The following is a 27,043-nucleotide window of genomic DNA, read 5'->3' as shown; positions in this document are numbered from 1 at the left end:
ATGTAAGATTCTGCAACAGTCTCTGCTGATACTCCTACATGCGTGCATCCCTTTCTATGGCAGGAATAATTTCTGCAAATTTACTTTTGTACCGGGGATCTAACAGTGTGGCAACCCAGTAGTCAGGATTATTTCTAATTGTCACAATTCGAGGGTCATGTTGCAGGTAGTGCAGCAAGAAGGCACTCATGTGTGTTGCGCATCCAGGAGCACCAAGTCCCTGTTGTGTTGGTGGCGAGGTAACAATCATGCTTCCTTCCTCTGTCCTCTCCCCCCAACCTCGCACAACAGAAATGTGATCAAGGTCTCCCTCATTTGATGAGTCTTCCATCAGTTCGTCCTCCACTTCTTCCTGGGCTCCTGCACCTTCCTCACTAGTTTGGCTGCTACCATGCGCCCTGGTAAAACCATCTCCCCCACCCTCACATGCCTTGGTGCTGCCGACCGTCTGGACCTTGCAGATGTTAGCCCTTCCGCATACAACTCCTCCTCCTCTACTTCCTCCACCTCCTCTTGTGCCACCACCTGACTCCGAATTCTGTTTAACATGTGCTCCAGCATGTAAATCACCGGAATAGTCATGCTGATAATGGCATCGTCAGCACTAAACATCTTCGTCGCCATTTCAAAACTGTGCAGAAGGGTGCATAGGTCCCTGATCTGAGACCACTCCTCCAGCGTGATTTGCCCCACCTCCGGATCTCGTTGGCCCAGGCTATATGTCAGAACGTATTGCACCAGGGCTTGTCGGTGCTGCCACAGTCGCTGCAACATGTGCAGAGTTGAATTCCACCGGGTAGGCACATCGCATTTTAGCCGGTGAAGTGGCAGGCCCAACGACTTCTGTAGAGATGTAAGTCGCTGAGCTGCGGGATGCGAACGGCGGAAGTGAGCACACAGCGACCGTGCCCTCTGCAGAAGGCCATCTAGTCTGGGATAGTGGGCTAAAAATTGCTGGACAACCAGGTTCAACACGTGAGCCATACAAGGCACGTGTGTGGTATTGCCCCGGCGAAGGGCCGCACCCAGGTTTGCAGCATTGTCGCACACGGCCTTCCCTGGTTTCAGGTCCAGTGGAGACAACCATTCATGAAATTGGTTCTCCAGAGCTGACCACAACTACTCAGCTGTGTGACTCACATTTCCCAGACATTTCAAAGTAAAAACCGCCTGATGACGTTGAGCCCTACTGCCAGCATAGTAAGGAGGTGTGCAGGATCCCTTCTGCGCAGTTAGAAAGCTTGTGGCATGACCAGACAGGCTTTGGGTGCAGGTGGAAGACCGAGAGGAGGTTGAGGAGGCAGAAGCAGTGGAGGAACTTTGACATAAAGAGGATTGACGCACAACTCGTGGGGACGGCAAGACTTGGACAGCAGCCCCTTGTCCTGCTGTCACCATAGTTACCCAGTGCCCAGTCAGCGACATGTAACGCCCCTGTCCATGCCTACTCGTCCAAGTGTCTGTGGTGAAATGCACCCTGTCACACACAGAGTTTCTCAAAGAAGCGGTGATGTTGTGTGCGACATGCTGGTGGAGCGCAGGCACACCTTTCTTTGAGAAGTAGTGCCGACTGGGCATCTGGTACTGGGGCACTGCGACGGACATAAGGTCTCGAAAATCCTCTGTGTCCACCAGGCGGAAAGGCAGCATTTCTGTAGCCAAGAGCTTGCAGATGGTGAAATTCAACCTCTTAGCTTTCTCATGGTTAGGAGGAAATGGTCTTTTACTTGTCCACATCTGAGGGACCGAGGGCTGGCTATTGTGCTTAGACGGGGTTGATAAGGGTGTCCCCGGCAAACTGCCGGTCTGTGAGGAAGATGCAGGCGGACATGTTAGGTTGCCTTGATCCAAAGGTGGTGCTATCGATGTCGGACAGCGCTCAACACCAGCTGGTGTTACCACCTCCAAAGAAAATGATGACCTGCCAATCACGCTGGCTGTTGCGGGTAAAGAGGTGGCAGGTCTGCGCCCCAAAACAGGTGTGACTGCTGTCCCCCTAGTCACAGAGGATGAAGAGGCCGCGGATGCACAAGATATGGCAGACGGTGGTTGGCCCGGCCGGCTAGGCCGCATTGTAGCACACTGAGCTTCCCACTGCAACTTATGCTTCATGTCCATGTGCCGGTTCATGCATGAAGTACTCAAACTATGTAGTTTTTGGCCTCTACTTAGCTTTTGCTGACAAATGTTACAGATAACACGAGTTGGGTCATCTTTATCGATCTCAAAAAATGCCCAGGCTATGCAAGGCTTAGCACCCATGCGACCTGAAGAGCCACCACGACTTGTGGTGAGAGGCAGAGTTGTGTTTGAGGATGCAGTTGTTGACGAGCTTCCAGTACTACGTCTCTGTCCAGGAAGGCGCAACCTGACCTCGTCGTCACTAGCATCTTCCTCCACCTCCTCTGCTGACCTCATCTCTTGGCTGACTGTGGGTTGACAGTAAGTGGGATCTCCAACCTCATCATCATCACCCTGTGCGTTATCACACCCGTCGTCCTCAGAGCCAACCTGTTCCTGCCCTGACAAAAAACTAAAGTTGTCGCTCCAATCAGGTATTTGAGTCTCATCATCGTCTTCCTCATTGTCTCCACCAACAGGAGTTACAGTTTGGGAATGAGGGTCTACATTATGGTCAGAACCTTCTGTGTCTGGTCCTGGATCCGATTCATAAAGATTCTGGGCATCAGTGCAGATCATTTCCTCGTCTGGATTCACAGAAGCGCTGGAGTCGACCTCTGATTCCCAGGCTATAGTATGAGTAAACAGCTCTGCAGACTCAACCATCTGTTCTACCTCATACTCAGACGGGCAGCTGGAGATTTGGGAGCTGTGAGGAAGCAAGTGCGATTGGGGTGACACCTTTGAGGACTGGAGTATTTGTGATGTTGAAGTTGATGTGGAGGAGAGCCCACTTAAAGGAGCACTTGATATCCGTTGAAGCACCTGCTGTTTTTGTGCCTCATCTGGAATTTGTAGCGATTGGCGTGGCCGTAAGAAAGGGATCTTATCACATTGTCCACTAAAAGAAGTAGACATTTTAGTTTGGCTGGAAGATGGTCTTTCTTCTGCAGATATTAATGTTGCTTTAACACCTACCCCACGGACACAACCTTTTTTCCCCTTCCCAACACGCCTATTCCCCTTTCCACCAGCAGCAGGCCTTTTTCCACTCATTTTGGTGGTTAACTAATTCACAACTCTGGAGCTGTTTGCACAAAAAACAATGGATGGGAACCGAGCAGAGCTGAGTGGCCAAACTGTGGTATTAGGCCAAAACTATTGGCTGGGTTAGATGCAGAAAAAAATGATATTCAATTTGCAACCTGATGGAGGTCAGTATATATGGACTAATAGAGAAAGTCCCACACACAGCTAGAAGCCCAAATATTTTTTCAGAGGTAGATGCAGAAAAAAAATATATTCAGTTTGCAACCTGATGGAGGTCAGTATAGATGGACTAATAGAGAAAGTCCCACACACTGCTAGAAGGCCAAATATTTTTTCAGAGCTGGATGCAGATAAAAATTATTTTTAATTTGCAACCTGATGGAGGTTAGTATAGATGGACTAATAGAGAAAGTCCCACACACTGATAGAAGGCCAAATATTTTTTCAGAGCTAGATGCAGACAAAAAATTATTTTCAGTTTGCAACCTGATGGAGGTCAGTATAGATGGACTAATAGAGAAAGTCCCACACACTGCTAGAAGCCCAAATATTTTTTCAGAGCTAGATGCAGACAAAAAATTATTTTTAATTTGCAACCTGATGGAGGTCAGTATAGATGGACTAATAGAGAAAGTCCCACACACTGCTAGAAGGCCAAATATTTTTTCAGAGCTGGATGCAGATAAAAATTATTTTTAATTTGCAACCTGATGGAGGTCAGTATAGATGGACTAATAGAGAAAGTCCCACACACTGCTAGAAGTCTAAATAATTTTTCAGAGCTAGAGGCAGAAAAAAAATATATTCAGTTTGCAACCTGATGGAGGTCAGTATAGATGGACTAATAGAACAAGTCCCACACACAGCTAGAAGCCCAAATATTTTTTCAGAGGTAGATGCATAAAAATTATTTTTAATTTGCAACCTGATGGAGGTCAGTATAGATGGACTAATAGAGAAAGTCCCACACACTGCTAGAAGGCCAAATATTTTTTTCAGAGCTAGATGCAGACAAAAAATTATTTTCAGTTTGCAACCTGATGGAGGTCAGTATAGATGGACTAATAGAACAAGTCCCACACACAGCTAGAAGCCCAAATATTTTTTCAGAGGTAGATGCAGAAAAAAATTATATTCAGTTTGCAACCTGATGGAGGTCTGTATAGATGGATTAATAGAACAAGTCCCACACACAGCTAGAAGCCCAATACTTTTTCAGAGGTAGATGTAGAAAAAAAATATATTCAGTTTGCAACCTGATGGAGGTCAGTATAGATGGACTAATAGAGAAAGTCCCACACACTGCTAGAAGGCCAAATATTTTTTCAGAGCTAGATGCAGACAAAAAATTATTTTTAATTTGCAACCTGATGGAGGTCAGTATAGATGGACTAATAGAGAAAGTCCCACACACTGCTAGAAGGCCAAATATTTTTTCAGAGCTGGATGCAGATAAAAATTATTTTTAATTTGCAACCTGATGGAGGTCAGTATAGATGGACTAATAGAGAAAGTCCCACACACTGCTAGAAGGCCAAATATTTTTTCAGAGCTAGATGCAGACAAAAAATTATTTTCAGTTTGCAACCTGATGGAGGTCAGTATAGATGGACTAATAGAACAAGTCCCACACACAGCTAGAAGCCCAAATATTTTTTCAGAGGTAGATGCAGAAAAAAATTATATTCAGTTTGCAACCTGATGGAGGTCTGTATAGATGGATTAATAGAACAAGTCCCACACACAGCTAGAAGCCCAATATTTTTTCAGAGGTAGATGCAGAAAAAAAATATATTCAGTTTGCAACCTGATGGAGGTCAGTATAGATGGACTAATAGAGAAAGTCCCACACACTGCTAGAAGGCCAAATATTTTTTCAGAGCTAGATGCAGACAAAAAATTATTTTTAATTTGCAACCTGATGGAGGTCAGTATAGATGGACTAATAGAGAAAGTCCCACACACTGCTAGAAGGCCAAATATTTTTTCAGAGCTAGATGCAGACAAAAAATTATTTTTAATTTGCAACCTGATGGAGGTCAGTATAGATGGACTAATAGAGAAAGTCCCACACACTGCTAGAAGGCCAAATATTTTTTCAGAGCTAGATGCAGAGAAAAAATTATTTTCAGTTTGCAACCTGATGGAGGTCAGTATAGATGGACTAATAGAACAAGTCCCACACACAGCTAGAAGCCCAAATATTTTTTCAGAGGTAGATGCAGAAAAAAATTATATTTAGTTTGCAACCTGATGGAGGTCAGTATAGATGGACTAATAGAACAAGTCCCACACACTGCTAGAAGCCCAAATATTTTTTCAGAGGTAGATGCAGAAAAAAATTATATTCAGTTTGCAACCTGATGGAGGTCTGTATAGATGGATTAATAGAACAAGTCCCACACACAGCTAGAAGCCCAATATTTTTTCAGAGGTAGATGCAGAAAAAAAATATATTCAGTTTGCAACCTGATGGAGGTCAGTATAGATGGACTAATAGAGAAAGTCCCACACACTGCTAGAAGGCCAAATATTTTTTCAGAGCTAGATGCAGAAAAAAATTATATTCAGTTTGCAACCTGATGGAGGTCAGTATAGATGGACTAATAGAACAAGTCCCACACACTGCTAGAAGCCCAAATATTTTTTCAGAGCTAGATGCAGAAAAAAATTATATTCAATTTGCAACCTGATGGAGGTCAGTATAGATGGACTAATAGAATTATGCTATGCCCAAAAGATTTTACTTCACTAGGTGCAGTAAAAAAATTGGTATTCTATACACAGGTGGTATATCTTGCTACTCCACTGACTAACACACTCTGCAATAGGCCAAAAAGGATTAGCTTTGCTAGATTCAGCCAAATGCTGTGAAAAAAACTTGCACAGCACTGGCACAGACCTGCCTGGCAAAAACTGATAGGAACTGATGTAACCTAGTCCTGAAAAGGACTGCAATTACAATTAGTCTTTACTCCCACAATCTATCTATTTAAGAGCACAGACCTGCCTGATAAAAGTCGTAGGAAATGCTGTAACCTAGTCCTTAAAAGGACTGAAATCACAACTATTCCCTACTCCCAAGCTATCTGTAGATTTGTGCGAAAATTGGCTTGAAATTAACAAGGTATAGCGCACACAGCAACAGCGGTGCCGTCTAACACGCAGCTGCAGCAGTGAGAAAATGGTGGCGACGGGGAAAATGGCTTGGTCTTATAGGGCAAGGACATGTGACATACACTGCCAATGACACATGCCCTTGCTTGTGTGAAAAAAGCACTTCGCTCCGTGTGTGCGCTGCTGATAGGCTGACAGATTGCACCTCCCCACTGTAAATGCGGGAAAGAGAAAAAAAAATGGAGATCTTCATTATTCCTGCAGAGATCCATCCCCTGCCCCTCCCCCCACCCCGCTGTACACTCAAACTGCGTATTAACATTAATTTTCATCATTACTGAGAAAAAATCCAGTTATGATTTTGGTGCACGAACAGTTATCGAACATAACCTCGAACAGCCGAATTTTTCTCAAATCGTTCATGTTCGCCGAACGGCTCGAACACCGCCCAAAACAGCTCGAATTTGAGATTGGCGAACAGTTCGAGTAGAACAACGCTCATCTGTAGTGCCGAGCAGCATAATAACGCTATTAACCTGCAGATTAACCCCATATCTGCAGGTTAATAGTGTTTTTTTTCTGGTGACAGGTTCCCTTTAACGGTATGCCACTGGCCAAGCAAGAAAAAAACAATCTATGCGCAAACTGCACTGAAATAAGAAAAAGATATCAGCAAAATGCAGAATTTTAATTAAGTTTATTAAAAAATTGTACGAGCTCCTGAAAAAGTGAAAAATAAAATAAATGAAATGTCCCTTTAACTGAGTGAAGAGAACAGGTAATTAGTGAACACAGTCAGCATTCTCAGACAAAGACATTTACTTGCAGTTTCATTTCCCTGACAATTGTAGAGGAGCTGGGCATTCATCAGTACAATAACCTACGCTGAGAGACAACTGAAAATGGAGGATTACATGTGGCAAAACTTATTTGAGACTGAGATACAGGAATTAACTGTGTGTGGAAGAAATAACCATGTGTGGAGCTTTTGTGTGGATGAACACCTCCAGGTGCAGCAGGGGTATCTACAGTTCACACAGCGCACCTTTGCAAGATAACAAAATTAGCTAAGAATAGTTGAAGAAGCCCTAAGCAATATTCCAAATGAAAGTGTATGAGAAGTTTTCTTCTTTTTTTCCTACCACCTATGACTCTCTAGTTACGTTCCAACAATTAGTTTTCGACGCTGCATGTTTTTATTGAGCAAAAAATGCAGCATCTTACAGTTCCAGCAAAGTGGATGGGATTTATAGACATCTCATGCCTACTGTGCTTTTTTTTAACGCTGTGTCAATTTCTCTTGAGTTTTATGAGTGCATTTTCCCCATAGAATTGCATTAGATGCCGAAAATCCCTTTTAAAATTGCACATTCATTTTTAGTGAGTTTCTGCTATGGAAAAAGCATATTGTTTGCCTATAACTGTATCAATAATGTTTTGTCAAGGTCAAGTACCAGGAAGTATTAAAAACAAAGCAGCTTTATGTAAAACATGACAATAAAGAGAGACAACAAAAGCGCAATAAAAATGCATGTTAAAAACCCCCCACAAGTAATCTAATTTACCTAACGTGTAGAAATGCTGCAAAAAATCCACCACAATAAAAACTCACGAAGTACTCATCGTGGGAGCATGGCCCAATATAAATGAAAAGTTTTAAATCTAGTTTTGTGGGATTTTATTTCCTTTCACCAACAAATTGTAAACAAACAATTATTACAAATGTCACCAGTAAGGGTGCTTTCACATTGTGCAAAACAATTTTGTGTGCCCACGATGTGTTTTTAATGCGTTTCCGCAGCATTTTTGCAGCTGCGGAAACGCATTAAAAACGCATGGTAGAAGGGCAGCAATGTTCCCCAATGATAATCTTCATGTGCTGTGCACATGCTGCGGAAATTTCCGCTGCGGATTATCATTGCGGAAAAAAACGCAGAACTACCAATTTTTTTGCGGAAGTGCTGCGTCTTCGCCGCCATTGACTTGCATTAGATCGCATGGATTATGCATCACTGTATATGTAGATGCGCATTCCATGCGTTCTAATGTGCGGATGGTACCCAGGTGTAGATGAGAGGAGGACGCCTCCTGACGAAGCCGAGGTGAAACGCGCGTTGAGGCGTTTTGCAGACCGCCAACACGAGCCCCTGACTCTTATCATGACTCAAGGTAATTACTTACACAGTGCTGGCTAGCATATTGTTGTATGGCTCAACTAATGTTAGGCTGTTGATTTATATCAGCCGCTTGTCCCTCATCTTTACCTTGATTGACTAAGACACCTCAGATTATTATACCTCTTTTGAGCCAGCATGATATGGTGTCCTTAATGGTTGTCTTTACCTTGAGCCAACCACTGTTCTCTGTGCCTTATTTCAGTATAATTACCTTGTTGTTTTCTGATTAAACCACTATTTATATGATACTCACCAGGGGCTCTAATTGCGGTCCTTTTACTATCTTGGGTTTATTTAACCTGTATCTATTATTGTTTTAGCTGCTCTTCTCCCTATACCTTTTTATTTGTCTAGTATGATATATTTATGAATAAAGATTATATTTTGTATAGATCTCCAATGAGTCTTGAGTATCTCTTTATTATATTTGTCTATTTGTCTGACTATACCTCAGATACCTATTGGACTCTTGTTTGGGGTTTTTGTTTAGTAATTTGGAGATGGCATTTCACTTTTGGTGATCTGCTTTGATTTTTGGTCAGTAGATGAGAGGAGAGTCTCCTCCACACCCAGGTACCATTAAAAAATCTGTAAAAAAAAAGAATAAAATAAAAATAAATGTATACTTACCTTCTGTCGGCCCGCGCAGCGCTCCTACTTGCTTCCCGGCACTTTGCAGTGAATTGAAGGACCTGCGCTGACGTCAGAGTCATGTGACGGGTCACGCGACGCTGACGTCGGTAGGTCTTTCAATTCACTGTTGCCGGCAAGGGAGAACGGAGTGAGCGGGACATCGGGGGCCATCGGAGGGTAAGTATATATTTTTTTATTTTTACCACTCTCTCGGGTCACTCTATATAAATCCATGCTGTTTGCATGGATTTATATAGTGTGACATAGTTGTCACAAGCACTTTCCAAGTGATGCTAATCGCTTGGAAAGCGCTTGTCAATCCACATGCGGAAATGTCAGTGGGTAACCGCTCCATTTCCGCATGTCCCTGGCAGGAAAACGCATGTACAATCTGCATGTACAATCCGCATGATTTTTTTCTGCCAGGTAGATGCAGAAACGCTCAGGAAAAAATCCTGAGCATTTCTGCATCGTGGGCACATAGCCTTATGGTGCCAATGGAGTATACTCCGGAAAATGATGCACGACAGAGCACACGTTGACTCTGTCGGTACTCAGCACCATTATTGTCAATATGCCCAAGTTTCGTTTTGCAGGGGGGATTCGGGCGTAAGCCCTGACAGGACCACCGAACGTGGCAAAGACTGGCTTGTGAAAGGTCCCTTAGAGAATAAAATTTCATGTGGCAAATCGTAGGTGTATGCTGATGTAGCAGAGCTGTGTGTGTTACTTATCTTTTATGTGTGATAACTTTCCAAATTAAGATAATGCGAGAAGTCTTTTGTCAATTTACATGTAACACAATACGATATCCTAAACGCTGTGATGCAGAAAGTACATGTTGAGTTACAAAATGCACCAGTTATATCTGTAATTGATTCAAACTGGACAGAAATTGTGGGCACCAAAAGATATAATGAAATACCCCTACTTAGTAAATGAATACTTACAGCTCTATACAACTTCCAAGTTCTATGCAGCGGTAATATAGCAATGCAAGTATGTAGGGGTCTTTCTGTAACTAGATATGCCTCTGATTTCATAGTGACATGCTGCAGACGAAAATTGTTTTAAAAATTTCTCCCCTAAAAACAATGTATGACAGTCACAAAGAGCACCATATGGTAGCAGAGTGGGTAAATATGACACCCTAAATAGTAAGATTAACATATTGATCATCAAATATAATCTGACAGTTGCCATGTACCTATCAAAGTGTATCAAAAGTGTGTGGGTTCTCTCCCTCCCACCACCCAGAGCTCCCCTCCCCTATCAGACCCTCTGTCAGCAGCTGTGTGTGTCTCTCATTTTCCTGTATTTTATATGCTTTTGATAGCGTAATTCCCAGTTAATTTAATTGTTATTCCATTCTTTTTTATAGTGTTATACCCAATTGTCCTAGCAATTGATGTGGAATTTCTAATTCAGTTAATGTGTTACGGTTTGTAAAAAATGAAAGGCAAAATATTGTAAAGTTTATAGAGTTTATCGAACAAGTACAAATTCCATTATACAGCATACTGTTTTGAGATAACCAGTAGTTTAGATAACCTTCCTGGTGTGTCTTCTTAGGCTAAGTTCACACACGTTGTGTTTTTTTCTGCAGCTAAATCTGCTGCAAATCTGCTGCTAACTTTTCTCTGGCAGGAAAACAGCTGCGTCAAAAATGCAGGTTTTGCTGCGTTTTTTGATGCGTATTTTCAGCGTTTTTTTTAACTGTACTTCTGTCTCTATTCATGCATGTACATAATGTTCTGTGAAAAAAAAAATCTCATTGTGGTTTTGGCATAGTGGGGGAGTGTTCAGGAATAGTTTAGACACTGGCAATGAATTGCGTTTGTATAACACTATTTGCTTTCACACTATGGGGTCTGCCATTCAGTTTGCATAGGCATTGTTCAATTTCATACATCACTGGGCCACAGGTATTGTTCAATCTCACAGGTAGGTCAGCTAATGTTTAAACTGTACATATCACTAATGTCCGGATTCCTGCATTCTGTGTGGGATTGCTATGCTGTCCTATTGAACTGGTTCTTGCTGTGTTTTGATGAACTGCTTGGCTGTCCAATCCTGTGAGTGGCAAGTCGGTCTCTCGGTGGTTTGATTGACAGCTCGGCGGTCCAATCTTTGACTTGGATTTGCAGGGCAGTCTCCAGGTGTTCAGTGTTCTGGAGATTGCCCAAGCTATTTAACTGAGCTGACTGCCCCTGTTCCCTGCCAGATGTAGTTTGTGCTTCCTGGTGAGTGTTTGCATTGTGTTGTTGTGTTGTTGTGTTGTTGTGTTGTTGTGTTGTTGTGTTGTTGTGTTGTTGTGTTGTTGCGCTGTTCTGTTGCCTGACCCTTTAGACCAGGGGTCTCAAACACGCGGCCCGCGCATGCGGCCCCCTGAGGCAGCTTTATGCGGCCCGCAGGCACAGACCCCTTGACGATCCCGACCTGGTCCAGGAGGAGCCGCCGACAGCAGCGCTGAATTGCCACACAGAGACCGTCTCCCAGCACTGCATTTCCAATGCCAGCCGCTGGCCAATCAGAGGCCAGCAGCTGATATCTGCGTGTCGGCGCAGGGAGTATGACGTCATTGCCATATGCAGATGTCAGCTGCTGGCCTCTGATTGGCCGGCCGCTGACATTGAAAATGCTGTGCTGGGAGACAGTCTCTGTGCGGCAATGCAGCGCTGCTGTCGGCGGCTCCTCCTGGACCAGGTCGGGATCGTCAAGGGGTCGGACTCTGTGGTGCCTGCGGGCCACATCTGCAGGAAGGCCGCCGAGGGAACGGAGGACAGGTGAGAATCATCTTTTTTTTTTTCTATTTTATGTGTGTGTAGAACAGCACAGGGGGCACATAGCCACAAGAGGGGACCTGGATGGGGCACATAGCCACAAGATGGGGACCTGGATGGGGCACATAGCCTCAAGATGGGGACCTGGATGGGGCACATGGCCACAAGATGGGGACCTGGATGGGGAACATTGCCACAGGATGGGGACCTGGATGGGGCACATAGCCCCAAGATGGGGACCTGGATGGGGCACATTAGTACAAGATGGGCGCCAGGATGGGGCACGTTGCCACAGGATGGGGACCTGGATGGGGCACATAGCCACAAGATGGGGACCTGGATGGGGCACAGAGCCACAAGATGGGGACCTGGATGGGACACAGAGCCACAAGATGGGGACCTGGATGGGGCACATTAGTACAAGATGGGCGCCAGGATGGGGCACGTTGCCACAGGATGGGGACCTGGATGGGGCACATAGCCACAAGATGGGGACCTGGATGGGGCACAGAGCCACAAGATGGGGACCTGGATGGGGCACAGAGCCACAAGATGGGGACCTGGATGGGGCACAGAGCCACAAGATGGGGACCTGGATGGGGCACAGAGCCACAAGATGGGGACCTGGATGGGGCACAGAGCCACAAGATGGGGACCTGGATGGGGCACAGAGCCACAAGATGGGGACCTGGATGGGGCACAGAGCCACAAGATGGGGCACAGAGCCACAAGATGGGGACCAGAGCCACAAGATGGGGACCTGGATGGGGAACATTGCCACAGGATGGGGACCTGGATGGGGCACATAGCCCCAAGATGGGGACCTGGATGAGGCACATTAGTACAAGATGGGCGCCAGGATGGGGAACGTTGCCACAGGATGGGGACCTGGATGGGGCACATAGCCACAGGATGGGGATCTGGATGGGGCACATTAGTACAAGATGGGGACTTGGATGGGGAACATTACTACAAGATGTTTTCCATTATTACTATATGATGCTAATTGTAAGACAATATTACTGTATGTGGCCAATTGGGGGAAATAAAATTGTAAAAAAAATAAAAAATAAAATAAAGCATGAAAAAATATTGGACACTAAAAATGCTGTTTTATATGTAAACTAAAGTAAACACAAAAAAGTGCACGTTTATTATCACCACATCCATAACGACCCAAGCCATAAAAAAATAAACACGGCAAAAATATTCAAAAGGTGTATACAAAAAAAATGGTATCACTAAAAATGTCACATTGAACAAAGAATGCGGCCCCCCAAATTCAAATTTTTTCCATGTGCGGCCCATATACCCAGCCGAGTTTGAGACCCCTGCTTTAGACCGTGTTCTGGCTACCTCCTTGTCTTGCCCTTTGGCTTTTTTCTGCTCTCTCTTGATATTGACCCTGGACTGTGACCTGACTTACGCATCTGTCTTTTCCCTTGTTATCTACAGGCTCTCTTGGTATTGACCTCGGAACGTCTGACTATCTGCCTCACAGTCGCTCTGTGAGTTAGGGACTAGCATCACAACTAATTTATTTAAACTCTTCCGATACAACCATCTCAGTGACCAAGACAAGATGGTTAATCACAAAATAGAACCCATATTTTGCCATCAAAAATGCTGTAAAAAAATTTAGCTGCGTTTTTTTTATGCAATTTTTTTTTCCAGCATATTTTTCACTCCCCATTACTTCCTATGGGTGAAAAAACACTGAAAGAAGTGACATGCTCTATTTTCCAAAAACGCAAGCAAGGCAGAAAATACGCATCAAACAAAAGGCAACATGTGTGAACAGAGAATTCTGGTTTCTCATAGACTTTGCTGGTACTGTCATATGCAGCTGAAAATTTTCATAAAAATCTGCTGCAACATACGCAGCAAAACACAATGTGTGTGAACTTAGCCTTAGGCTGCTAGTATCTGGTTTCAATAAGGTGGTATTGTCTTAGTAGACAACAGCAGGATATTTGTTTTTTTTACAAGTAAAAAATAAACTTTTTATTGAATTAATATTTTAACAGGGGAAAGCAAATAATAATATATCAATTAGTAGCTTAAGGTGGAAAAGGGGGAAGGTGAATGCAAGGGAAGGAATTAGGGAAACCATTTTAACTAAAGCCAAAATGTTGTTAAAGCAGAAGACAGTAATGGGGGAAGGAATAAATAAGACAAAGGCTGCGTTCACACATTGCGTATTTTCGCGCGCTTTTTTGCACGCGCTTTTTCAAAATACGCAATGTGCCTTGTGTCTGCCAGCAAAGTGAATGGGAAATTCACTTTGCCGTTCAGACACTGTGTGATTTTACACAGCGCGAAAGCGCAGCTGCGTAAAGAATTGACATGTCAATTCTTTACGCAGCTGCGTCCTGCGCTTTCTCCTATTGTGCCCATTATAAGCGATGGAATTACGCAGCGGTGTTCACACACTGCGTAATTCCAGCGCTTTTTTATGGAGGCGCAGGAGAAACTATGGATACTCACCTATCCGATGGATGGGAGAGGCGTCCACTCCGGTCCCGCCGCTTCCAGCATCTGCGGGAGTACCGATCAGCTGACTGTAGCTTACCGGCTTCCGGTCAGCTGATTTACAAGCCGGTCAGCTGACAGTCAGCTGATCGCTTCACGGCAGATGCTGGAAGCCGCGGGACCGGAGTGGACGCCTCTCCCATCCATCGGATAGGTGAGTATCCATAGGTTTTTTCTTTTAAAGCAGTGTATGTACTGCAGCCAGAAGCTGTCTGTACATACACTGCTAGGGAGACACTCACACACACGACACATAGACACAGACAGTACACACAGGACACACAGACACATTACATTACATTACATACATACACATACATTACATTACATACAGGTGTCCATGCTCCTCACACTTCATTTCTCCTGCACCTCCGTAAAAAAACGCAGGAAAAAACGCAGTGTGTGAATGGAGGTGCTTTTTTTTTACCTGTGTAAAAAAAAAAAAAACGCAGGTAAAAAAAGCAGGAAAATACGCAATGTGTGAACGCAGCCAAAGGGGAAACGAAAAAATAAAAAAACACACAAAACAAAAGTCTATGAATACACAGTATGTGGTCAAGAATTGACCAATGTATAGACAGTAAATTTAGTTTCAATTGAATTCAAAAATGAGTTTGCTTAATATCTATTACATTGACCTGCTACTTGAGAGAAGGGACAGATGCCTAATGCAAAGATGTTAAGAGAAAGAAGATGCAAATTTCCTGTTCCAAAGACCAAGCTTTCTCATATTTTAAAATATTGTGAGTTTTAAGAGCCCCCCCGAGGAAGCCAACGCAAAACGCACATTGGGGCTGCTGCAGGGAGATCCCACATGGGCTAACTATGGGTATGAGCTTTTGTTTTGTTGTCTGTATATGCGCAAGTAGTCTGATATACTTATCCTTACCTGGTACCTGCTGTTACTACTACTTGGAGTGACTTTGTATATTGCAGACATAGTATTCAGTGAGTTAATACTTTGAGCGCTAGCACTTTATGTACAGTTTGTATGGACATCTGCTCTTCCCTTCCCAGACTTTTATGTGTGGTGATTGTCATTTCTTAACATCTGATTTGTATCACTGAACATGTCTAACTATGGCTCATATATATGTTTTGCCTATTTACTTGTGCTATTTCAATAAAGATTGTTATATTTTTATGGACAATTTGCTCCAATTTTTTGGTATTGCAGCTAATGCTTGGGAGCGTTCATTGTTTATATTATTGACCCTGACACTGAGAGGCATTGGGTCTTATTAATTTAGCGATACTATTATGTATTCTGCTCTATGGATGTTGTTTCATCATACAAGTTGTGTTACTACTCGTTCAATTATAGCTTCGATAGAAGGAGTGTCTTTAAGTCTCCGGAATGTAGCTATTAAATGATTAGTAGTAATTTGGATATGGGAGACAATATATTGGTGCTCTTTTAACAGTTTATCAATGCCCAAGGAAAGAATTGCTAGGGAAGTGGTGAGTGAGATTTGATTACCTATGACCTCATTAATAGGAGATTCAACTTTTTTCCAAAGTACGTTGATACTACTGCAATCCCAGAACACGTGTTTTAAATCTCTGGGTCCACATTCTCTTCAACAAAGGGGAGATTGGGATGACAAGATCTTATTTAATCTTTGCGGTGTGAGATACCATCTAGTAAGTAACTTATAATAGGTTTCATGTAGGGTAACCAAGTGTTTGATTTGCACAGGATTTTAAGAGCTCTCCTCCACTCCTCAATTGGAAATTCTTATTAAAATCTTTTCCCCAGTTGTTAATACTAGTGGATTTACTCAAGTCAATGTCGCTATTGAAATGTTTATGGAGATTTTTAGTCAAGGAGGAAAGATACATATCCAGTTGCAGGAGTCCCATAAAATCACAACGTTTATTGAAACAGCTTAAAAATGAAAAAATGTATAGCAACAGCATAAAGCAACAATCCACAATGGGGTCAAGCCAGAGCAGATGCGTTTCAGACAGTGTGATCTTTAATCATTGCAATGATAAAAGACCACATGGTCTGAAACGCGTCTACGCTGGCTTGACTCCATTGGGGGTTGCGGTTTTATTCTGTTCCTACACATTTTTTCATTTTTAAGCGGTTTCAATAAACGTTGTGATTTTATGGGACTCCTGCAACTGGAAATGTCTCTTTCCTCCTCAATTGATTTTCCTGCGGCTCTGCAGGTCTTCCATGCTCCGGTGTTGTGGGCCTCCTTGAGTTAGGTGGAGATCACCATTGGTAAACGGATTCTTTGGAAATTTTTTCTCTTGTTAAAATTATTAAAGCATCTCTTTATATCTACAGTAGGTATAGGACAAAATCAATGTCATCAAGCATGAATTTTTCTTGCAAGAGATAAAAGGCAGAAAGATTTTTGTCATTATTAGTGTTGAGTGAGCATGCTCGACACTGCTCGGTACACGCCCGAGCATCACGCTACTCGGGATGTTCGGCGAGTACCGAGCATTTCCAGGTTACTCGGGCGGGAGCTCGGGTCTCTGCCCTGCATGTTTGGTGCTCTTTACAGAGCCAATGAACATGCAGGGATTGCCAGCCAGTCACTGTAATGCCGCAGCCATGTTGTTTGTGGGCATTACAGTGATTGGCTGGCCGCACAGCGTCACCTAGAGTATTTTAAACCGGGCGCCGCCATCTTGGACACAGTCGCTCCGGATTAGACAGTGTAGGGACAGCGCTGCTGAGCTAGGGAGAGATTTATTCTGCAAAATAGTTAGTGTAGGGTCTGTAAAGTCTGCCAGATCAAACAAACAGTCCTTTTCAGGACTAATATCCATCCCAGATATCAGGCAGGCAGGCAGGCAGGCTGTATAGGAGACGCAGTGGTTATACCACTGCATTACAGTCCTGTGTGCTCCTGTTTCTGAAATTGCTGGACTTAGCTCCAGGTCTCGGGGACCAGTAAAAATCCTTTTTTTTTTTTCCTCCTTCACGTTGTACAAATACCCGTCTTATTAACCTGTTGGTGTGTCCCCCCCCCCCCCCAAAAAAAAAAGTGTGTCTCTGATTTTTCAGACACAAATATATCTGTTGAAAAGAGTCTGGTATAGGCCACAGAAACAGAAGTGTGGTTTTGCAGTTCCACGGGTCAAATCTCTCTATTATCCAGTTTTGGGCCTTTTGTATCTAAAAAAACCAAAAAAAAAAACAGTTTGAGTGTGTTGCTCACTGTTTAGCCGCAAATATACTTATTTAAAAAAGTCTGGTATACACCAGTAAATTAAAACTGTGGTTTTGCTGTTCCACGGTAAAAAATCTCTATTATCCTGTTTTTCGCTTTTTTTGCCTTAAAAAAACTCAGTAGTGTCTCCTGACTGTTCTGACACAAAAATATATCTGTTGAAAATAGTCGGTTGTAGGCCCAACAAATCCCAGTGTGGTTTTGCAGTTCCGCGGGTCAAATCTCTGTATTATCCACTTTTGGGCCGTTTGTATCTAAAATAAAAAAAACAAACAGTTTGAGTGTGTTGCTCACTGTTCAGACGCAAATATATATATTTAAAATTTTATGGTATACCCCAGTAAACATTAACTGTGGTTTTGACATTCCACGGTAAAAAATCTCTATTATTCAGGTTTTGGTATTTTTTCTGGTTTTGGTATTTTTTCCGTAAAGAAAAACAGTAATAGTTTCTGCCTGATTGTTCAGATTGTTTAAGAGTCGGGTGTAGGCCAGAGAAATAGAACTGTGGTTTTCCTCTTCCACGGTTCTAAACTACTTTTTACTACCCTTTTTCCATTGATAGTGTGAGTGTAAGCTATTTTACTTCCTTTACAATGGGCAAGGCGCGTGGCAAGGGACGTGGAACTGGACGTTCTGGTGATGGTGCGTGCAGAGGACGGGGCCGTGGCCAAGGTGAAAATGTGCCACAACCAACAGCCACATCTTCTTGCTCCCACTTCTTGACCGAATTACTAGGGAAGCACAGAACAACACCAGTATTGCGAACTGATCAGTGTGAACAGGTTATTAATTGGATAGCAGATAATACTTCCAGTTACCTGGGCACCACCACCTCCGGTCTGTCTTCCACACGGTCAACTCTTAGTAGCCGTGAATCTCGACCGCATACTCCTCCTCACCCTGATGCTCCTTCCTCCCACCAGGTCGAGTGTCGTCAGACAGCAACTGATCCCACACTTGGACGCAGTGAAGAGCTGTTCACTGGTCCATTTCCATATTTGTGCCCCTCGCCTGCTCCGCTTGAAGGGGTGGAAGAGGAGATCCCATGTAGCGATGCCCAAATATTTGAACAGCCACGGCCACAGGAAGTCGACGCTGGCAATTTGTCACAAGAGGTGGACGATGACGAGACACAATTGCCAGGAAGTGAGGAGGAGCATCGTGGTGCGCAAGTGGAAGAGGAGGAGGTGGTGGATGATCTAGTAACTGACCCAACGTGGCAGGAGGACATGCAGAGTGATGCCAGCAGCACACAGGGGGAGGGAGGCAGAGTACCCCAACAGGCAGGAAGAAGCAGTGTTGTGGCCGCAGACAGAAGGCGGGCAACCGTTCCCCGTAACACCAACACTAGGGACGTTGCCAGTACAACCGGTAGGTCTTCCAGAGTCTGGAATTTTTTTAAAGACTCTGCTGATAACCCCAAAAAGGCCATTTGTACCACCTGCCATGCCAGCATCAGCAGGGGTGACAAAACTACCAGCCTGACCACCACCAGCATGATCAGGCACATGGCAGCAAAGCACCCTACTTTGTGGGGTGAACCCCAGGGTCCACGACCAGTGTCAGTGAGTGTCACCACTGCTTCTTCTGCTGTTGTGTATGCAATAGAACCCCCTGTTGTGTGTGCAAGGCAATCCCCTGTGCATACTGCATGTAAAGATGCCCCCTCCGCTCAGTCTTCACTTGTTATGGCAGTTTCTCAAGAAACAGCATCAACGTCCACGTCCCACCGCAGCGTTCAATTGTCCATATCCCAGACCTTTGAACGAAAGCGGAAATTCGCAGCTAATGCCCCCAGGCCACAGTCCTAAATTCGCACATTTCACGACTGCTTGCGTTGGAAATGCTGCCTTTTAGGCTGGTGGAGACGGAATCCTTCCGCAACCTTATGGCGGTGGCCGTCCCTCGGTACTCGGTCCCCAGCCGACACTATTTTGCCTGGTGTGCCATCCCCGCACTACACAAGCACGTGTCCCAAAACATCTGCCGTGCCCTCAACAACGCAGTTACTGGGAGAGTCCACCTGACAACGGACACGTGGACAAGTGCTTGTGGCCAGGGACGGTACATCTCCCTGACGACACAGTGGGTAAACATAGTGGAAGCCGGGACCCAGTCGGACCTTGGGACGGAACACATCCTCCCCACACCAAGGATTGCGGGCCCTATGTCAGTCAGAGTTGCCGCCACAGTGTACAGCTCCTGCGCATCATCCTCCTCCTCCTCCTCATGTTCAGCCTCCATCTCAGATATCACCACATCAGTTACAAGCTGGAAGCACTGCAGTACTGCCTCCGCCAAGCGGCAACAGGCTGTGCTGAAACTCATAAGCTTAGGTGATAAACCTCACACTGCTTGTGAGTTGTGGACAGCTGTGAAAGAGCAGGCAGATCTGTGGCTGAGACCGCTGAACCTACATCCAGGCATGGTCGTGTGTGACAATGGACGTAACCTGGTGGCAACTCTGAGGCGAAGCGAGATCACACATGTACCATGCCTGGCTCATGTGCTTAACCTCGTGGTTCAACGGTTTCTTAAATCGTACCCCGAGTTGCCAGATCTGCTCGTGAAAGTACGCCACCTGTCAGCTCATTTTAGCAAGTCGGCTACAGCTTCCGCCGCCCTTGCTGTGTTGCAGCAGTGTTTGCAGCTTCCGGCACACCGACTGGTGTGTGATGTCCCCACACGTTGGAACTCTACCCTCCACATGTTGCTAAGGATTTGTGAGCAGAAGAGAGCAGTTGTGGAGTACCAGCTGCAACAAGGCCATCGATATTCAGGTCAGACTCCACACATAAGACCTCAGGAGTGGACCTGGATGTCTGACATATGTACCATCCTGACAAACTTTGAGGAGGCCACCAAGATGGTGAGTGGCGATGACGCCATCATTAGTGTCAGCATCCCACTTGTATGTCTTTTGCAACGCTCTCTGCAGAGAATTAAAGAGGAGGCATTGGAGCCAGAGTATGATGAGATGGATCAAGAAGCCATAGTGGGCGATTACACACAGCCCAGCCTCATCTCATCCCAACGTGCATTGGGGGACAATGAGGGAGAGGAGGAGGAGGAAGAACAGGAGCTGGTATCATGCGCTGTAGATGGTAGTACCTGTACAACTGTCATACCGTTGGTTCAGCGTGGGTGGCCTTAGGACAGGGGGGGAGGAGGAGGAGGAGGAGGAGGAGGAGGAGAGCATGGTCAGTCGTCATCTTGGTGAGGACACGGAAATCTTGCCCGTTACCAGTCTGGCACACATGGCTGACTTTATATTATGCCGCCTTAACCGTGACCCTCGCGTTGTCAAAATGTTGGGTGACAGTCATTACTGGTTGGTGACACTTGTAGACCCACGCTACAAGGAGAACTTTCACTCTCTTATTCCTGAGGTGGAGAGGTCTACAAAAATGGGGCAGTACCAGAAGGCCCTTGCTGCAGAACTGTTAAAAAAATTCCCATCTGAACACGCTAGCGGCAGAGGTCACAGTTCGTTGCCCAACCAAGGCGTACATGTGAGAGAGACGCAACTCCAATCCAGCAGAGGCAGGGGAACACTGTCAACGTTCTGGGACAGTTTCCTCAGACCCTCACTTCGGACAGACCCTGAGGTGCGGGGTACTCTCACAAGGAGTGGAAAGTTTCAAAAGATGATGAGGGAGTACCTTGCCGACCGTACCAGCATCCTCCGTGATTCCTCTGTGCCTTTTAATTATTGGGTATCCAAGCTGGACACTTGGAATGAACTCGCTCTGTACGCCTTGGAGGTCCTGGCCTGCCCTGCCGCTAGCGTGTTATCGGAGCGTGTTTTTTGTGCCGCTGGGGGAATTATAACTGATAAGCGCACTCGCCTGTCAGCTGACAATGCTGTCAAGCTGACCCTTATCAAAATGAACGAGGGCTGGATTGGGCCAGACTTCTCATCACCACCAAATGACAGCAGAGTAACATAAAGTCAAATCCACTGTGTTATTTCGGGAGGTGTATTCACATGCACTGCTTCACACCCATACATGGGTATACGCTTCCTCATTTCGGCTGTTTTATGTTCTTATCCTCAGCCTCCACCACCACTATACCACCAGGGTGACCGTGGTCCGTGTTGCCATTATTGAAAGTTCCTCCATCCTGATTTTTGTCAGCTTTTGCTTGGAAGGCATAAGCTAAGACTGTGGGAGACCCACTCCCCAATAATGGGAATATTATTTTTAAGATGCTGTACTGTATGGTTCTTCCAAGGGGCATTAAAACCGTCTTATACCACTCTGACCTCCATGTCTCTTGTAAGGGGCATTAAAACCGTCTTATACCACTCTGACCTCTACGTCTCTTCTGAGGGGCATTAAAAGCATCTTGTTAAGCTACTGGGACCTCCACGACTCTTCGAACGGGTATTGCATTTCTTCATAATTTTTGGAAGCTTTTGCTTGGAAGGCTTGGAAGGCAAATACTATGGGAGACCCACTCCCCAATAATGGGACTAATGTTTGTAATATGCTGTACTGCATGGCTCTTGTAAGGGGCATTGCAAGTTGCTCCGTCCTAATTTTTGGAAGCTTTTGCTTGGAAGGCATAAGCAAATACTATGGGAGACCCACTCCCCAATAATGGGAATAATGTTTGTAATATGCTGTACTGCATGGCTCTTGTAAGAGGCATTGCAAGTTGCTCCGTCCTAATTTTTGGAAGTTTGTGCTTGGAAGGCATAAGCAAATACTATGGGAGACCCACTCCCCAATAATGGGACTAATGTTTGTAATATGCTGTACTGCATGGCTCTTGTTAGAGGCATTGCAAGTTGCTCCATACAAATTTTTGGAAGCTTGTGCTTGGAAGGCATAAGCAAATACTATGGGAGACCCACTCCCCAATAATGGGAATAATGTTTTTAGGATGCTGTACTGTATGGCTCTTGTAAGGGGCATTAAAACCGTCTTGTTAAGCTACTGTGATCTCCACGTCTCTTCCAAGGGGCATTAAAACCGTCTTGTTAAACCACTCTGAACTCAACAGCTCTTCCAATGGGCATTAAAACCATCTTGTTAAGCTACTGTGACCTCCACGTCTCTTCAAAGGGGCATTAAAAGCGTCTTCTTAAGCCACTCTGAACTCCACAGCTCTTCCAAGGGGCATTGAAATGTTGTTTTTAATTACCTCTAATCTCCACGACTCTTCCAATGGGCATTGCATTTCCTCCTAATTTTAGTCAGCTTTCGCTTTTCAATGCAAAGGCGAAAACTAAGGGAGACACACTCCCCAATAATGGGTAGAAGGTTTTTAGTACACTGTAATCCACGTCTGTTTCAATGGGCATTGCAGTTCCTCATAATTTTTGGAAAGCCTTCCATTCACTGCTTAGGCCAACAGTGCACAGGAGACCCAGTTGCTATAAATAGAAAAAAAGGTTTAGTTAAGGCCCTCTGACCTCCATGTCACTTCCAAGGGGCATTGGAGTACCTCAAAATTTTTGGTAGGCATTGGACTCGCTGTATGCCCTATAACTGTGTAGCCGAACCGCTCCTTTTGTTACAGAAACATATCCTATAAGACATATGTGGTTGACTGGCCTGATATTGATGTGAATGGTCCCTGTTCCTCCTGCTCTTTCTCCTTTGCCACTACCTCATCCATCATTTATCACCTGAAGCTTTGTTTTAACGGGAGTCATAGAACTGGGATAGTAGCAGGAAAACATCCAGCAATCCTCGGAGGAGGTAGGATATGCGCCAAAATGCTGACCACCTCAGGCCTAGCCGCTACTACATACATGCGCTTGCATTCCTTGAAAACAAAGCGCATGCTAACTTCTATCATCGTCATCATGCTCCTCACCGTGGCACTCTCAACTCCCCTGATGGAGAAGCCAGGGCCCACTGGAGGAGTCTGGTTCTCTGGTGGGCTCGTCCAATGCTGCCCTAAAGCAGGCCGGGCTAAGAAAAGTGTGTGGGGGGAAGTTGACAGGAGAAATAGGGGCGACTGGGAACCGTTTATGGACACCCAGCTGCCCCCAGGCAGCTGCCCCCAGGCCGCTTCCACATGCCTAAAAGGCCCAATTTCAAGTGCAAGCAAGCAAGCAGTATGGTATTGCAGCCTGGGGGTGGGTGGGTGGCAGGCTGCATACTTGCGCTTGCATTGCAAGGAATGGGAGAGGTACAATTGTACACTGCCCTGGGACAAGGACTTGAACGGGGATAGTTGCAAGTCTGCAACGATAGGTGCAGGGTGGGAGGCATCTTCGCATGTACCATGAACAGGGGTTTGGCATACACACACTACAGCGGAATAGACTGTCCTTCCCACTAAATGCACTGGGGAGGGCACAGGTAATGTTTTGGTATGCGCGCTTAATCTTATGTGCTGGCCAAAAGTATTGGCACCCCTGCCATTCTGTCAGATAATACTCAGTTTCTTCCTGAAAATGATTGCAATCACAAATTCTTTGGTATTATTCTCTTCATTTAATTTGCTTGCAAGGAAAAAACACAAAAAAGAATGAAGCAAAAATCAAATCATTGATCATTTCACACAAAACTCCAAAAAAGGGCCGGACAAAAGTATTGGCACCCTCAGCCTAATACTTGGTTGCACAACCTTTAGCCAAAATAACTGCGAACAACCGCTTCCGGTAACCATCAATGAGTTTTTTACAATGCTCTGCTGGAATTGTAGACCATTCTTCTTTGGCAAACTGCTCCAGGTCCCTGATATTTGAAGGGTGTCTTCTCCAAACTTCCATTTTGAGATCTCTCCACAGGTGTTCTATGGGATTTAGGTCTGAACTCATTGCTGACCACCTTAGAAGTCTCCTGTGCTTTCTCTCAAACCATTTTATAGTGCTTTTGGAAGTGTGTTTTGGGTCATTGTCCTGCTGGAAGACCCATGACCTCTGAGGGAGACCCAGCTTTCTCACACTGGGCCCTACATTATGCTGCAAAATTTGTTGGTAGTCTTCAGACTTCATAATGCCATGCACACGGTCAAGCAGTCCAGTGCCAGAGGCAGCAAAGCAACCCCAAAACATCAGGGAACCTCCGCCATGTTTGACTGTAGGGACCGTGTTCTTTTCTTTGAATGCCTCTCTTTTTTTTTTCCTGTACACTCTATGTTGATGCTTTTTCCCAAAAAGCTCTGCTTTGTCTCATCTGACCAGAGAACATTCTTCCAAAACGTTTTAGGCTTTCTCAGGTAAGTTTTGGCAAACTCCAGCCTGGCTTTTTTATGTCTCGGGGTAAGAAGTGGGGTCTTCCTGGGTATCCTACCATACAGTCTCTTTTCAGACGTCGACGGATACTACGGGTTGACACTGTTGTACCCTCGGACTGCAGGGCAGCTTGAACTTGTTTGGATGTTAGTCGAGGTTCTTTATCCACCATCCGCACAATCTTGCATTGAAATCTCTCGTCAATTTTTCTTTTCCGTCCACATCTAGGGAGGTTAGCCACAGTGCCATGGGCTTTAAACTTCTTGATGACACTGCGCACGGAAGACACAGGAACATTCAGGTCTTTGGAGATGGACTTGTAGCCTTGAGATCGCTCATGCTTCCTCACAATTTGGTTTCTCAAGTCCTCAGACAGTTCTTTGGTCTTCTTTCTTTTCTCCATGCTCAATGTGGTACACACAAGGACACAGGACAGAGGTTGAGTCAACTTTCATCCATGTTAACTGGCTGCAAGTGTGATTTAGTTATTGCCAACACCTGTTAGGTGCCACAGGTAAGTTACAGATGCTGTTAATTACACAAATTAGAGAAGCATCACATGATTTTTCAAAGGGTGCCAATACTTTTGTCCACCCCCTTTTTTAGGTTTGGTGTGGAATTATATCCAATTTGGCTTTAGGACAATTCTTTTTGTGTTTTTTCATTGAAGACAAATTAAATGAAGATAATAATATCAAAGAATTTGTGATTGCAATCATTTTCAGGAAGAAACTGAGTATTATCTGACAGAATTGCAGGGGTGTCAATACTTTTGGCCAGCACTGTATAAGGCACACCGGGACAAATAGGGGCGGCTGGGGACTGAGTATGGATACCTCGCTGCCGAAGCAGCCATGAGGTAGTGGCCAGCTTCAGTCTCCTCCAAACTAAAAGGCCCCATTTCAAGTGCAAGCTAGCAGTATGGCATTGCAGCCTGGGGTGGGTGGGTGGGTGGCAGGCTGCAAACTTACGCTTGCATTCCAAGAAAACAAAGCAGATGCTAACTTGTATCATCATCATTATGATCTTTACCTTGGCACTCTCAACTCCCCTGATGGAGAAGCCAGGGCCTACCGGAGGAGTCTGGTTCTCTGGTGGGCTCATCCAATGCTGCCCTAAAGCAGGCCGGGCTAAGAAAAGTGTGTGGGGGGAAGTTCCAAGAAGAAATAGGGGCGGCTGGGGACCGTTTATGGACACCCGGCTGCCCCCAGGCAGCTGGGGACCGTGTGTGGACACCCGGCCTCCAGGCGGCTGGGGACTGAGTATGGATTCCAGGCCACCAACACAGCCATGACGTGGTGGCCAGATTCCGCCTCGACATGCCTAAAAGGCCCAATTTCAAGTGTAAGCAAGCTAGCAGTATGGTATTGCAGCCTGGGGGTGGGTGGGTGGCAGGCTGCACACTTACGCTTGCATTCCAAGAAAATAAAGCAGATGCTAACTTGTATCATCATCATCATGGTCCTCACCGTGGCACTCTCAACTCCCCTGATGGAGAAGCCAGGGCCCACTGGAGGAGTCTGATTCTCTGGTGGGCTCGTCCAATGCTGCCCTAAAGCAGGCCGGGCTAAGAAAAGTGTGTGGGGGGAAGTTCCAAGGAGAAATGGGGGCGGCTGGGGACCAATTATGGATACCCGGCTGCCCCCAGGCAGCTGGGGACCGTGTGTGGACACCCGGCTGCGGGGCGGCTGGGGTCCGAGTATGGACTCCCGGCCATCCCTTGGCCAGATTCCGCCTCCACATACCTAAAAGGCCCAATTTCAAGTGCAAGCAAGCTAGAAGTATGGTATTGCAGCTTGGGGGTGGGTGGGTGGTTGGCTGCATATTTGCGCTTGTATTGCAAGGAATGGGGAAGGTACAATTGAACAGTGCCCTGGGACAAGAACTTGCACGGGGATAGTTGCAAGTCTGCATCTTCTGATGCGGCAAGGATGACTTTGATGGGCACACTTTTAGGCAGTGACCTGGGAGTCAGAGATGCTTCCAGGGGTCTTCCCCATGCTGTTCCCATGTCTTTTCAGCACTGTATGCATGTGTCACACAGCACATGGCCAGATAAGGTTGTAAAATGTAAAAATGACATTTCCCGGTGAAAGCATTCGTCACGGTTGAAAGCAATACAAAAGTGCAAAAACGCATAAAAAATGCTACTTGTGAACATAGTCCAAGGTGTGGAGGAGTACTTTTTTTGGGGGGGGGTTCTTTATTTTACATTATACACAAGTCTTTACCCTG

This window comes from Phyllobates terribilis, unplaced genomic scaffold (genome assembly GCF_046119375.1).
Source record: "Phyllobates terribilis strain yellow unplaced genomic scaffold, ASM4611937v1 Scaffold_3__8_contigs__length_932513732, whole genome shotgun sequence".
NCBI lineage: Eukaryota > Metazoa > Chordata > Amphibia > Anura > Dendrobatidae > Phyllobates > Phyllobates terribilis.
This window is presented reverse-complemented; position numbering follows the sequence as displayed.